Here is a 12,897-nt window from a genome sequence, read left to right as displayed (position 1 = left end):
CTTCATTTTTGTTTTAACTCAGGAATCGCCACGCATTTGTTAGGTACTGTAACTTTCAGCTCCATGGCAAGTGAAAATGCATAGTAATGTAAATTGCAAGCCAAAGTTTAAATTCAAAAGTAAAATGAATAGCACATTAAAAATACCTTGCCTTAATGCAAAAAGTATCAAAAATAAAACTAGTGAGTGGGAGTTGTATGTAGCTGAGCATAATTATGATAACAATAAAAGAAACCTGGCTAAAAAATGGTGGGGAATATGAATAGAGGAATACACATTTTTAGTAATAACAGACAGGAGCAGAAAAGGAGGTAGGTTGTTATTTATGTCAAACAGAATTTAAATGCATGTCCCCTTCAATTGGACGATGAGCCCATTCTTAGTGAGGACCTGGAAAGCATTATAGAAAGTGGCCTTTTTTTAGCAGTATATTATGGACTGCGCAATGCAGACAGTAATGCACTTCCTTTTAGTAATATTAAAAAGGCAACTTTACAGGGAGATATTATAATTATGTGGGAATTTACCTGAATATTAATTGGGCTAACTTGGGAACAAAAAAAAAAGTTGCAAGGAGTAAGGACTAGCAAATAAGCAGGGTGTGAAGCAACAACCATATTGTCAGTCAAAGAGTTTTTGACCAAAAACAATACAGCGCAAGCTGTTGCACTGTCGTGGTACAGTAGTGTGTGTGTCCGACACTGTTTCGGACATTTCCTTTTTCTGATGCTTTTCCAAAGATGCCTAAGCAGTTCAATGTAATGTTACTGATTTAACAGTATGTTTACAGGGAATCTCTTTATTAACAAGTCCATTAATATCCAAAAATGTGATAATCATTTCATGTTCATGTCATCATCATCTCATCTCATCATTTCATGTTCAGAATGACCTGATGTGCTTTTTTTAGCTTGTAGAAAAAGAAATCGCCAAAGTCATACACACGATTATAGAATAAATGTCTGAAATAAATGTCTCAATCAACTTGGCACAATTCCACTTGGCAGACTTATTAACAACTTTTAGGCATAGTTGAAAGTTCCACCTTACTCATGTGCTATTGAATGATTTCAGGACTTTTTGGGTCCCTCCTTGTATAGCCTTCACTGGGTGTATAATTAAATTGCTCATTCACCCATCACATCCACTGTTCTCAGTCCTTCCATATAGGAAATGGTACAGGCCCATTGGCATGGCAGTAGATATGGTGATGTTTTCTATCTACATGCTATAAGGTAGCAAATAATTGTATATTAAATATCTGTTTCTTGTTGGTTGACATTCATTCAATTCGTGAACATTTTTAAACAACTATTTTTTCTATTATTTATGATTGTATTAGTAAGATAACATCATTACATCACCAATTTGTGTTATTGCAGTAATAACAATTTCTTTGTTTGTCTTCATTTCAACTACATTTCTCAGATTGCAGCATTTTCTTCATGGTTTTTAGGGTGACATTGCATTGTTATGAAGTCATGTCAGTTACCTTATAAAAGATGACAGTACCAAAAAGCTTTTGGATAATTATTAAAAACTTAAATTCTGTGTGTTTTGCTTTCTTAAAATCGTGAGTAGGGTTTCCTTTTTTCTGAAATCCTTTTTGCTCATCATTTAAGTTTTGGTGAAAGATATGGTGCTTTCCTGTGAATAACCCTTAGCTTATTAACTGTGGGTTTTATCTTCTACCTTTAATCCTGCTGTTGTTTGTGTCTACTTAAAACAAAGTTTATTTTCATAAAAAAATGTTTTAAATGAATCTGAAACATTTGACATTTTTTAGAATAAGATCTAATTTTTGTCAAAATATTTCAATTTACTATTTTTTCTTCAGCATTTAATTGTTACCTACTTAACATGTGAATCTGTATGACCCAGTAGAGTAATTTATTTCTATAGTGTTACATATATTTTTATAAACAAATGTAAAGTGCATAATTATTAATGTTTTAATTAAGGGATTAATGAATTAATGTTCGCACCACATCTGAAATTTACTCTTATTAGCTTATACTACTCTTACACACCTAAATAAGTCTCATTTCTCTGCATTCTCAATATTTCTTAAGTTCAGCTTTTCTCCTTTTATGAAAACTGTGTATGTGACAACTATCAATCATTATATAACATCAAACAGTTTCTCAAACCACTCCCTAGAACATTCCTGACTCTGTACTTAACCATTTCAGCATTTTCTTCATGCTACTTCTAAGATAAATGCTATATTTTATTGTGGAGCTATATTATCCTTTGATCTCCTTTATTTTCTTTTACGTAATTTCATTAAAATAAACTGAAAAGTAGATGGACGTCAGAATTAAAAACAGAGTTCTGTGAAGAATATGCTAAAGTCTTTGATTACACACTATATAAAAAAGGTTCTCTCTGCAAACAGAATTCAATCCTTTAACTACAGAAGAAACAAAGAAATTAATCTTTAAGTTACACCACTCATTTTATGAGCACACAGCGAGTAAGATTTTATCTTAACAAGTACATCAAAAGAAAGAAAGAAATTGAATAGCAGAGATTAAAAATGTCTATTGGTTCAAATTTAGTGAGCATTACGTAATAACTTGCTGTATCTTTCAGAAATAGTACAGGTCTAGCCTGGGTGCAGAAATGACAGTTCGGGATGCAGCAAGGAAATTTTGGGGCTCCAACTGGGTCATCCCTTTTATTGTCCCAAGACATCAAGACTAAAAGGCAAACAAAATAAATCTCACTGGCATGTGCCTCTTCAACAGGGATTTCTGCCAGGTCGCTGTGGCCAGTAAAGACGCCTCCTTCCAAGACACCCAGGGTTTTATGGTGGTACAAAAACAAATATTCATCCCTCCTATTTCATCACTACAGTACATGTCTCCTACTCTGCACATAAGTACAAGTCTTATGTATATAAAGTAGTTTTGTCACTACCACTACTCTCCCAGTACATACAAGTACCTCATACTTTGCAGAAGAATTCAGGCAATTACTTTAAATATTCAGAAATACAACAATTTAATGGTTAGAAAAAAAAATGGTTAACAAACATCAATCATAAGCAAAGCATATATAAAGGTAAATAAATGATAAGGTGCCACATGAGAGGTTGTGCATCAAACTAAAAGAAGTGGATGTTCAGGATGATGTTTTTAGATGGGTGCAATTGGCTCAGAGGGTGATGATGTGAGGAACGTATTAGAATTGGCTGATGTTAAGAGTGGTGTTCCATGGGGTCAGTGCTGGGGCCACTGCTATTTTTATGTAGAATCCGTTAAATCAGTGTTTCCCAAACTTGGTCCTGGGGACCCACTGCGGCTGCAGGATTTTGTTCCAACCAGATTTTGTTTTTAATTGGACTCCTGAGCTAATTAAGTGATCTGTTATTTCCCAGATTCTGTGTTTTGGGAACAATATAGAAATTACAAAATTAAGTTTGGAAAAAGCATTTTATTAAAATGTAGTAAGCAGTTATATGGGAATAATGTGTTTTTTTTTTCTTTTTAACAATATTTTCATCTTGATTTTCATTCTACTTTTCTAGGTGTTCCAATTGTTTAATTAATCCATTATTTACTAATTAGTGGGTTTGACAATAAAGTAGTTGCAGCCTTTGATTATTCAGTGTTGTTTGCCTGCATGTGTGCTCTGCTCCTTTTTAATTGTCATTAATAAGATACAATGAAGGGGGGAAACTGCATAGAGAAAGGGCAAAATATAATAAAATCAACAAAAGAGAGTTAAGCATTTAAATCTACAGCAAAAGCAGAAATATTTCTAAATGTCTTATAAATGTAAAAATCATGCTGCTGTGCTTTTCTGAATGTAGAATAAGAGAAAACAAATTAAATGAGATCAGTGTTATCAGGTGTTGTCACTGACTAGGAATCTGGTTGGAACAAAAACCTGCTGCCACAGTGGGTCCCCAGGACTGAGTTTGGGAACCACTGCGTTAAATCATTACAGAAGGACTTGGACAGCATACAGGCATGGGCAGATTTGTGGCAGAATTTAATATCAGTAAATGTAAAGTATTACACATAGGATGTAAAAATGTTTGGTTTGAATACTCAATGGGAGGTCTGAAAATCAAGAGTACACCGTATGGTAAGGATTTAGGAGTCACAGTGTACTCAACACTATCAACTTCCCGAAAGTGTTCAGAAGCCATTAAGATGGAAAATTCAATGTTAGGTTATATGGCACGATGTGTGGAGTACAAGACCAAGGAAGTTATGCTCAGGCTTTATAATGCACTGGTGAGGCTTCATCTGGAGTACTGTGTGCAGTTTTGGTCTCCCAGGCTACTAAAAGGACTTAGCAACAGAAAGTCCAGAGATGAGTGACTAGGTGGATTGCAGGGCTACAGGGATTGATGAAGAAAGATTAAAAGAGCTAAGCCTTTTCAGTTTAAGCAAAAGAAGAGGTGACATGATTCAAGTTTTTAAAATTATGAAGGGAATTAGTACAGGTCCCCCCGATCTGAACCCAAGCGGTGTTTTGTGGTCATGTCATCAGACTTGCGGCCACATGTCTTGGACACTCGGGTGAAGAGAGGGGCGAAGCTGTCAACTGATCACCACCTGGTGGTGAGTTGACTCCAATGGTGGGGGAGGATGCCGGTCAGGCCTGGTAGGCCCAAACGTGTTGTGAGGGTCTGCTGGGAACGTCTGGCAGAACCCCCTTTCAGAAGTAGCATCAACTCCGGCAGAACTTCGACCACATCCCGAGGGAGATGGGGGACATTGAGTCTGAATGGGCCATGTTCCGTGCCTCTATTGTTGAGGCAGCTGACCGGAGCTGTGGCCATAAGGTGGTCAGTGCCTGTCGTGGCGGCAATCCCCGAACCCGTTCGTGGACACCGGCGGTGAGGGATGCCGTCAAGCTGAAGGAGGAGTCCTACAGGACCCTTTTGTCCTGTTGGATCCTGGAGGCAGCTGATAGGTACCGGCAGGCCAAGCGGAATGCGGCTTTGGTGGTTGCTGAGGCAAAAACTCGGGCGTGGGAGGAGTTTGGGGAGGCCATGGAGAACGACTTTCGGACGGCTTCGAGGAGATTCTGGTCCACCATCCGGCGTCTCAGGAGGGGGAAGCAGTGCAGTGTCAACACTGTATATGGTGGGGATGGTGTGCTGCTGACCTCGACTCGGGACATTGTGGGTTGGTGGGGGAGTACTTCGAAGACCTCCTCAATCCCACTAACATGCCTTCCAATGAGGAAGCAGAGCCTGGGGACTCAGAGGTGGGCTCCCCCATCTCTGGGACCGAGGTGGTCAAAAAACTCCTTGGTGGCAGGGCCCCGGGGGTGGATGAGATACGTTCGGAGTTCTTCAAGGCTCTGGATGTTGTAGGACTGTCTTGGTTGACACGTCTCTGCAACATCGCATGGACATCAGGAACAGTGCCTCTGGATTGGCAGACCGGGGTGGTGGTCCCCCTCTTTAAGAAAGGGGACCGGAGGGTGTGTTCCAACTACAGAGGGATCACACTCCTGGAAAAGTCTATTTGAGGGTCCGTCGGATAGTCAAGCCTCGGATTCAGGTGGAACAGTGTGGTTTTCGTCCTGGTCGCAGAACAGTGGACCAGCTCTACACCCTTAGCAGGGTCCTGGAGGGTGCATGGGAGTTTGTCCAACCAGTCTACATATGTTTTGTGGACTTGGAAAAGGCACTCGACCGTGTCCCTCAGGGAATCCTGTGGGGGTTACTCGAGGAGTATTGGGTACCGGACCCCCTGATAAGGGCTGTTCGGTCCCTGTACGATCGGTGCCAGAGCTTGGTCTGCATTGCCGGCAGTAAGTCGAACCCGTTTCCAGTGAGAGTTGGACTCCGCCAGGGCTGCCCTTTGTCACCGATTCTGTTCATAACTTTTATGGACAGAATTTCTAGGCGCAGCCAGGGCGTTGAGGGGGTCCGGTTTGGTGGACTCAGGATTGGGTCACTGCTTTTTGCAGATAATGTTGTCCTGTTTGCTTCATCAGGCCGTGATCTTCAGCTCTCTCTGGATCAGTTCGCAGCCGAGTGTGAAGCGGCTGGGATGGGAATCAGCACCTCCAAATCCGAGACCATGGTCCTCAGCCGGAAAAGGGTGGAGTGCCCTCTCAGGTTTGGTAGTGAGATCCTGCCCCAAGTGGAGGACTTCAAGTATCTCGGGGTCTTGTTCACGAGTGAGGGAAGAATGGAGCGTGAGATCGACAGGTGGATCGGTGCGGTTTCCGCAGTAATGCGGGCTCTGCATCGGTCTGTCATAGTGAAAAAGGAGCTGAGCCGCAAGGCGAAGCTGTCAATTTACCAGTCGATCTATGTTCCTACCCTCACCTATGGTCATGAGCTATGGGTAGTGACCGAAAGAACGAGATCGTGAATACAAGCGGCTGAAATGAGTTTCCTCTGCAGGGTGTCTGGGCTTTCCCTTAAAGATAGGGTGAGAAGCTCAGTCATCCGGGAGGGGCTCAGAGTAGAGCCGCTGCTCCTCTGCCTCGAGAGGAGTCAGATGAGGTGGCTCGGGCATCTGTTCAGGATGCCTCCTGGACGCCTCCCTGGTGAGGTGTTCCGGGCACGTCTAACCGGGAGGAGGCCCCGGGGAAGACCCAGGACACGTTGGAGGGACTATGTCTCTCGACTGGCCTGGGAACGCCTTGGGATTCTCCCGGAAGAGCTAGAAGAAGTGGCCGGGGAGAGGGAAGTCTGGGCATCTCTGCTCAAGCTGCTGCCCCCACGACCCGACCTCGGATAAGCGGAAGAGGATGGATGACTGTAATGTCCCTTCACCTGTAAAATATTTGGCACACAGAGATCCCACACTTAATCCTCTATAGTGTTGCTTTCAACTGACAATGGAAAAGCTCAACCAAAACACCTGAAACTGCTGTTAAATAAGTAGGAGTCTGTCAGGACCTTTTTTTTTCACAATGATCAAGTGTAAAATTTTTAAAATCCCTATTCTTAGAAGGAGTAAAACAAAATGATCTGACAGTAAATTTGAACAAAACACTATTCCATGCACCAAAAATGCTGCCAAGATTTAATGTCCTCATGAACTTACTGTGCCAGGAGTGAAGTGCTGTTTGTTTGTTTTTTTTAAAAAAGAAAGAAGGAAGGAAAAAAAACTGATCTAATTAATTTAGCCAAGTGAACAGTAAGTAGATGTGTCAGAATTAAGGGGTTTCCAAGCCTCTGAAATAAGGTAAAACCAGTTTCCATCATGGCAGATGCTCAAGATCATACAAGAGCATTTGAAGTGCCAGCAGTCTGAAGGATCTAGCCTGCTCATGAAATTTATGAGACCCTGACCAGGGCCTTCTACAGCAAGTATAAAATACAATGCTTAAAGTATAGGTAGTCCCAATAGGAATGTGTCAGCACAGCTTAGCCTGTGACAGAGCATGGAGACTACTACATTATAGACAATTAAAAATTGCTTCAACATGATATTTGTTGTTTAAAGCATTTCCAATTGCTTTGTCAGGCTTGAACCGTATTGGTCCAGTCAGCCCACCTGTCCCATCCTGCCCTAAGTAAAAGTCCAGATATCTAAATACCTTTTTCTTCTATTTAAGATCACCAAGGAAGACTAAGGAGGGTCAGTAGTTTTTCCGGTCAACAATCAGAAATACAGAGATTTTTGTGCTGTTCATTTTTGCAGACAAAACCTTCCTTTGTAAACCACAGCTTACTGTTGTTGTTTTTTAAACATTCTTCATCACTTCCCATTTTCTCTTCACACCTAGTATTTCAGAAAAATTTACTTCTAATCCCTCACAACTTCGATACTTCGTCCTCAGTGTTTCATTCCTTTTACTTTTTTCTTCATGCTACTGACCAAAAGAACTCCTGCAACCAAGCAGTACACAATCATCTCCATGGATCATTTTCATGTTTTTCACCATGCTCTGATTAAATGTCACTAACAAGTAGTCTATATTGATATCAACAGTTTCATATGTTACCAACTTGTTTTCCTTCTTTTTAAACCATTTTCATCACATCATCAGACTTCTGATTCCTCTCACCTTTAGGCCAGGTTTATATTTCACGCCACGCAACACATGCTGCAGCAGACGCTCCTGCTACACATTCCTTTTACTGTTTATACTTGCACACGTACTTTACGTAAATCTGGAGGAATCCACCAGGTGGCAGTCCGAGATATTATCACGGTGAGAATAGGTTCGGCTTCACTGTGTTGTGAATTGCCTGGAACACCCATTAAATTCCAATGACACCTTACCGCAATATCTCTGAAAAGGATGTTTAACGATTAAATCCATCAATCCAGGGATGTGTCCATTCCAGCAAGCATCGGGCACAAGGCTGAAACAATCCCTGGACTGGGCATCAGCTCATCGCAAGGCGAATACAAGCATACACACACACACGCATCATTTTAGTGTCACCAAATCTGCATATCTTTGGAAGGAAACCGTAGCACACTGTGGAAACCCAGCAGGAAATCATGTAAACCCCAGGCAGGGAATACCAGCGACATGACTCCCTGCGAGACAGCAGTGCTACCGCTCCGCCACCATGTCACCCCTATGTGTGTAGTTATTAACAGTGTTCATTATTTAAATTAAATTAATGATTTATCTGTAAAATGTAACATACATACTTCAATGCATTTCATCATGAAAGTGGTATCAAGTATAATAAATCTTAGGATTGTAAATGTGCAGAGAGTTGGAATATCATAAATTTAATATGTTCTGTGTGACGATTGCTGCTGTCAGGTCAGGAGGAAGCCCCAGAAAAAAAGACAGCACAAAAGATGGTATGTGAGACTTTTAAAATTTATCGTGTCATTACGATCGCACATATGCAACCTTTGAATATAAAAGCACTTTTTCATTTGTATGTCGCCATTTTGCTTCACCACATCGAACCATTCATCAAACATCGAAGCGCACACATCGAACCTACTAGGATCTGCATAGAGGCTTTCTGTCACATGTAGATAGTAAACGGCGACTCTGACGTCACATTCCAACTTTTATCACACTTTGCCCCCTGACTTTTTGCTGGTACTGCAACTCGCGCACGCGTCACATTAATTTCTGAGGACCTGCTCAGAGGACACATCAAATGAATGCTTGGAACGCGTGGCAGCCATGATGCATGTGCGTACGTGTTCTGACCGTGAAATATAAACGATCCCTTACAGTTCCTGGTACTGAAACAAAAGTACATATGGACTTCCTAATAACCTGACTCCAGAATGCCCATTAAACTCATCTCCAGCTGAATGCATCCCTGACATCCTCTCCACCAATGAATCCCAAAATGTCTCTTTCCCTTTACAGCTACTACCAGCTTATTGGATATTATGCTGAGTATAATCATTATTTTTTTTTTATACTGGCATCCCTTTTAAAAACTGCAAGATGCTCACTTAACTTTAACTCCTCCACCAATGTATTCTTTTTTTTCCCCACAAACAAGTAGCATCACTGCCCCAATGCCAAAGCAAAAAATCATCTTCTACTATTTCCACTAACCCCACTTTTACCTTTACATTTGGCTTATGTCAATGATGTCAATGGACAATATTGTAAGCAATTAACAACTGATAAGTTACATCTCTGATGGATGTTACTTGTCTGATGATTTAAACCACATGATCCAACACATCATAGATAACCTGGTTACACTAGCCACTTTTATATCCTGATTGTATATGACTAGGCAGTAAATGCATTGAGCACACACACCCTCTGTTGTGGAGTTCAACATAGTCAGTGCACCAGAGTTTTTTTTAAGCTTTATGGATTTATATTGATAATGAAGGCCTGCTGAAGAAGCCAACTGTGGCATATTATTAAGACATGATTAATGGTATAGTTTTTCTGTAATGCTGCAATTGTTAAAGATTTTGTCAGTGGCAAGTGTCCTGTGGTCAGTCCAGCTGCATGAGCAAAGTCAAGAATTGTGGATAAAACACTGCTTGGATTGTTCAATGGCAGTGACTGGCTGTCCAGTCTCCATATGTGTTGCTTCATATATTTCTATATTTGTGAAAGGCTGTAGCTTCTTCAAAGAAGAAGAGACATGGTTTTGAAAACGTACAACTGTTAAAAGGCATGTGGCATATAGCATCTTGCCATACTGGTGGTGATCTCAAAACCTTATAATAGAGTAAGCAAACCATCAGTAAAACCGTGAGTTTAGTGCTCTCCAATCAGATAGGCGGTAGACATACTGTACATTAGTATACCACAAAGGAAGCAACACTATGGAATTATTGTTGGCTTTGAAAGGTTGAGGGGTTGCACATCCCCCATTACTGCCCTAAAAAAATGTAGATGAATTATTACAACCAAAAGAGATAACACTAAATTTTACTTCTTCTTTCGGCTCCTCCCGTTAGGGGTTGCCACAGCGGATCATCTTCTTCCATATATTTCTGTCCTCTGCATCTTGTTCTGTTACAGCCATCACCTGCATGTCCTCTCTCAGCACATCCATAAACCTTCTCTTAGGGCTTCCTCTTTTTCTCTTGCCTGGCAGCTCTATCCGTAGCATCCTTCTCCCAATATACTCAGTATCTCTCCTCTGCACATGTCCAAACCAACACAATCTCGCCTCTCTGACTTTGTCTCCCAACCATCCAACCTGAGCTGACCCTCTAATGTACTCATTTCTAATCCTGTCCGTCGTTGTCACACCCAATGCAAATCTTAGCATCTTTAATTCTGCCACCTCCAGCTCTGTCTCCTTCTTTCTGGTCAGTGCCACCATCTCCAACCCATATAACATAGCTGGTCTCACTATCGTCCTATAGACCTTCCCTTTCACTCTTGCTGATATCCATCTGTCACAAATCACTCCTGACACTCTTCTCCACCCATTCCACCCTGCCTGCACTCTCTTTTTCACCTCTCTTCCACAATCCCCATTACTCCATACTGTTGATCCCAAGGATTTAAGCTCGTCCACCTTCGCCAACTCTACTCCTTGCATCCTCACCATTCCACTGACCTCCCTCTCATTTACACACATGTATTCTGTCTTGTTCCTACTGACTTTCATTCCTCTCCTCTCTAGAGCATATCTCCACCTCTCCAGGGTCTCCTCAAACTGCTCCCTACTATCGCTACAGTTTACAATGTCATCAGCAAACATCATAATTAACACTAGAATTACCAGAGTCTACGAAAAAACTCGTAGATCCGGCCCACCTTAAATCGCTTCTTAAATCCGCTCACACCTCTCCACCAGCGTCTTTTGTCCTCTAAATGTGCTGATAAAAGACAAGCTGCCAGCAGCCGGCTATTCCATCCCCCCTCCGAGTTAGAACGTGAACGCACTTTTCCCAGCTCATGCCTTGATTGACTGTCTGGGAATGAACTGGAGTTTTAGAGTTACAATAATAGATCGTTATTTGGAACACACGCATTCCATGTGTGTACCGTTTCTACAGTAATCTGTGTAAACACATTGTTAAACAGAAACTTTTTCATATTTTAGTAATAAATGTTACAAAATGTAGGCATAAACTATAGAATGTGTAAAGCCCGAGTTCCAAAGATCAAATAAACACTTTTACAAAAGCTTCAAAGACGATACAACAGTTTTTGTGGCGTAGCGCGTTAAGAGTTGCCTCTCAGAACGAGTAGCTTTTCTCTGCCTCACAAACATGAGTTCAGTTCCCCGCTGGGGATAAAGTGTTATTTCTTTTTTTTCTTTTTAACTTCAAACGGACATAAAATTTATAAGTTGGTATGCACTGTCAGTTAATGAGATCGTTATATTTTCATGTGGGATGCTCCTTTTAAAATATTTTTTTAACAATTGAGACTGTAATTAACATGAACAACTGTCCTTATAACTTATTTTTTTCAAGATCCATAACACACAGACAGACAGAGCACTGCGTAATACAGAGACAGACAGGCAGAGATATACAAATAAACAGGGAAGGCACATGTACTGAAAGAAAAAAAAAATCAACATGTGCGTTGTTCCTGCAGCACAGAATAAGCTCACGCGCTCTAACTTCACCCCTCCCCCGATCTGACTCTCTAAGTAACAGCGCAAGTACAGACACAAATCAAGTGCATGTGTGTACTGTATAATATTAACAAAAAGAGCAGCTTACTACTGAAAACGGCAAATATAGGAGTGAGTGGGGATCGAACCGGGACTCTTGATTACACTTGCTTTGCGACTGTACTTGTGCTGTTACTTAGAGAGCCAGATGGGGGGGAGGGGTGATGTTAGAGCGCGTGAGCTTATTCAGTGGGGCAGGAACAACGCACATGTTGATTTTTTTTTTCTTTCAGTACATGTGCCTTCCCTGTTTATTTGTATATCTCTGCCTGTCTGTCTCTGTATTACGCAGTGCTCCTCTGTCTGTCTGTGTGTTATGGATCTTGAAAAAAATAAGTTATAAGGACAGTTGTTCATGTTGATTGCAGTCTCAATTGTTAAAAAAATATTTTAAAAGGAGCATCCCACATGAAAATATAACGATCTCATTAACTGACAGTGCATACCAATTTACAAATTTTATGTCCGTTTGAGGTTAAAAAGAAAAAAAAGAAGTAACACTTCATCCCAAGCGGGGAATTGAACTCATGTTTGTGAGGCAGAGAAAAGCTACTCGCTCTGAGAGGCAAATCTTAGCGAGCTACACCACGGAAACTGTTGTATGGTATGTGAAGCTTTTGTGGAAGTGTTTATTTGATCATAGGAACTCAGGCTTTACACATTCTATAGTTTATGCCTACATTTTGTAACATTTATTACTAAAATATGAAAAAGTTTCTGTTTTAACAATGTGTTTACACAGATTACTGTAGAAACGGTACACACATGGAATGCGTGTGTTCCAAATAACGATCTATTATTTCAACTCTAAATCTCCAGTTCACTCCCAGACAATCAATCAAGGCATGAGCTGGGAAAGTGCGTTC

The 12,897-nt window shown here is 40.9% G+C and overlaps 1 protein-coding gene across 9 annotated transcripts in view; it reads left to right on the top strand.

Moving 5' to 3' along the window:
- tp53bp1 (tumor protein p53 binding protein, 1) overlaps positions 1-12,897 on the top strand; it is a 476,929-nt gene that overhangs the window by 337,084 nt on the left and 126,948 nt on the right. The window lies entirely within an intron of this gene.

Source organism: Erpetoichthys calabaricus, chromosome 17 (assembly GCF_900747795.2).
Source record: "Erpetoichthys calabaricus chromosome 17, fErpCal1.3, whole genome shotgun sequence".
In the NCBI taxonomy this organism is placed as follows: domain Eukaryota; kingdom Metazoa; phylum Chordata; class Cladistia; order Polypteriformes; family Polypteridae; genus Erpetoichthys; species Erpetoichthys calabaricus.
The sequence above is the reverse complement of the archived record's forward strand: the minus strand, read 5'-3'. Positions and strand labels throughout refer to the sequence as shown.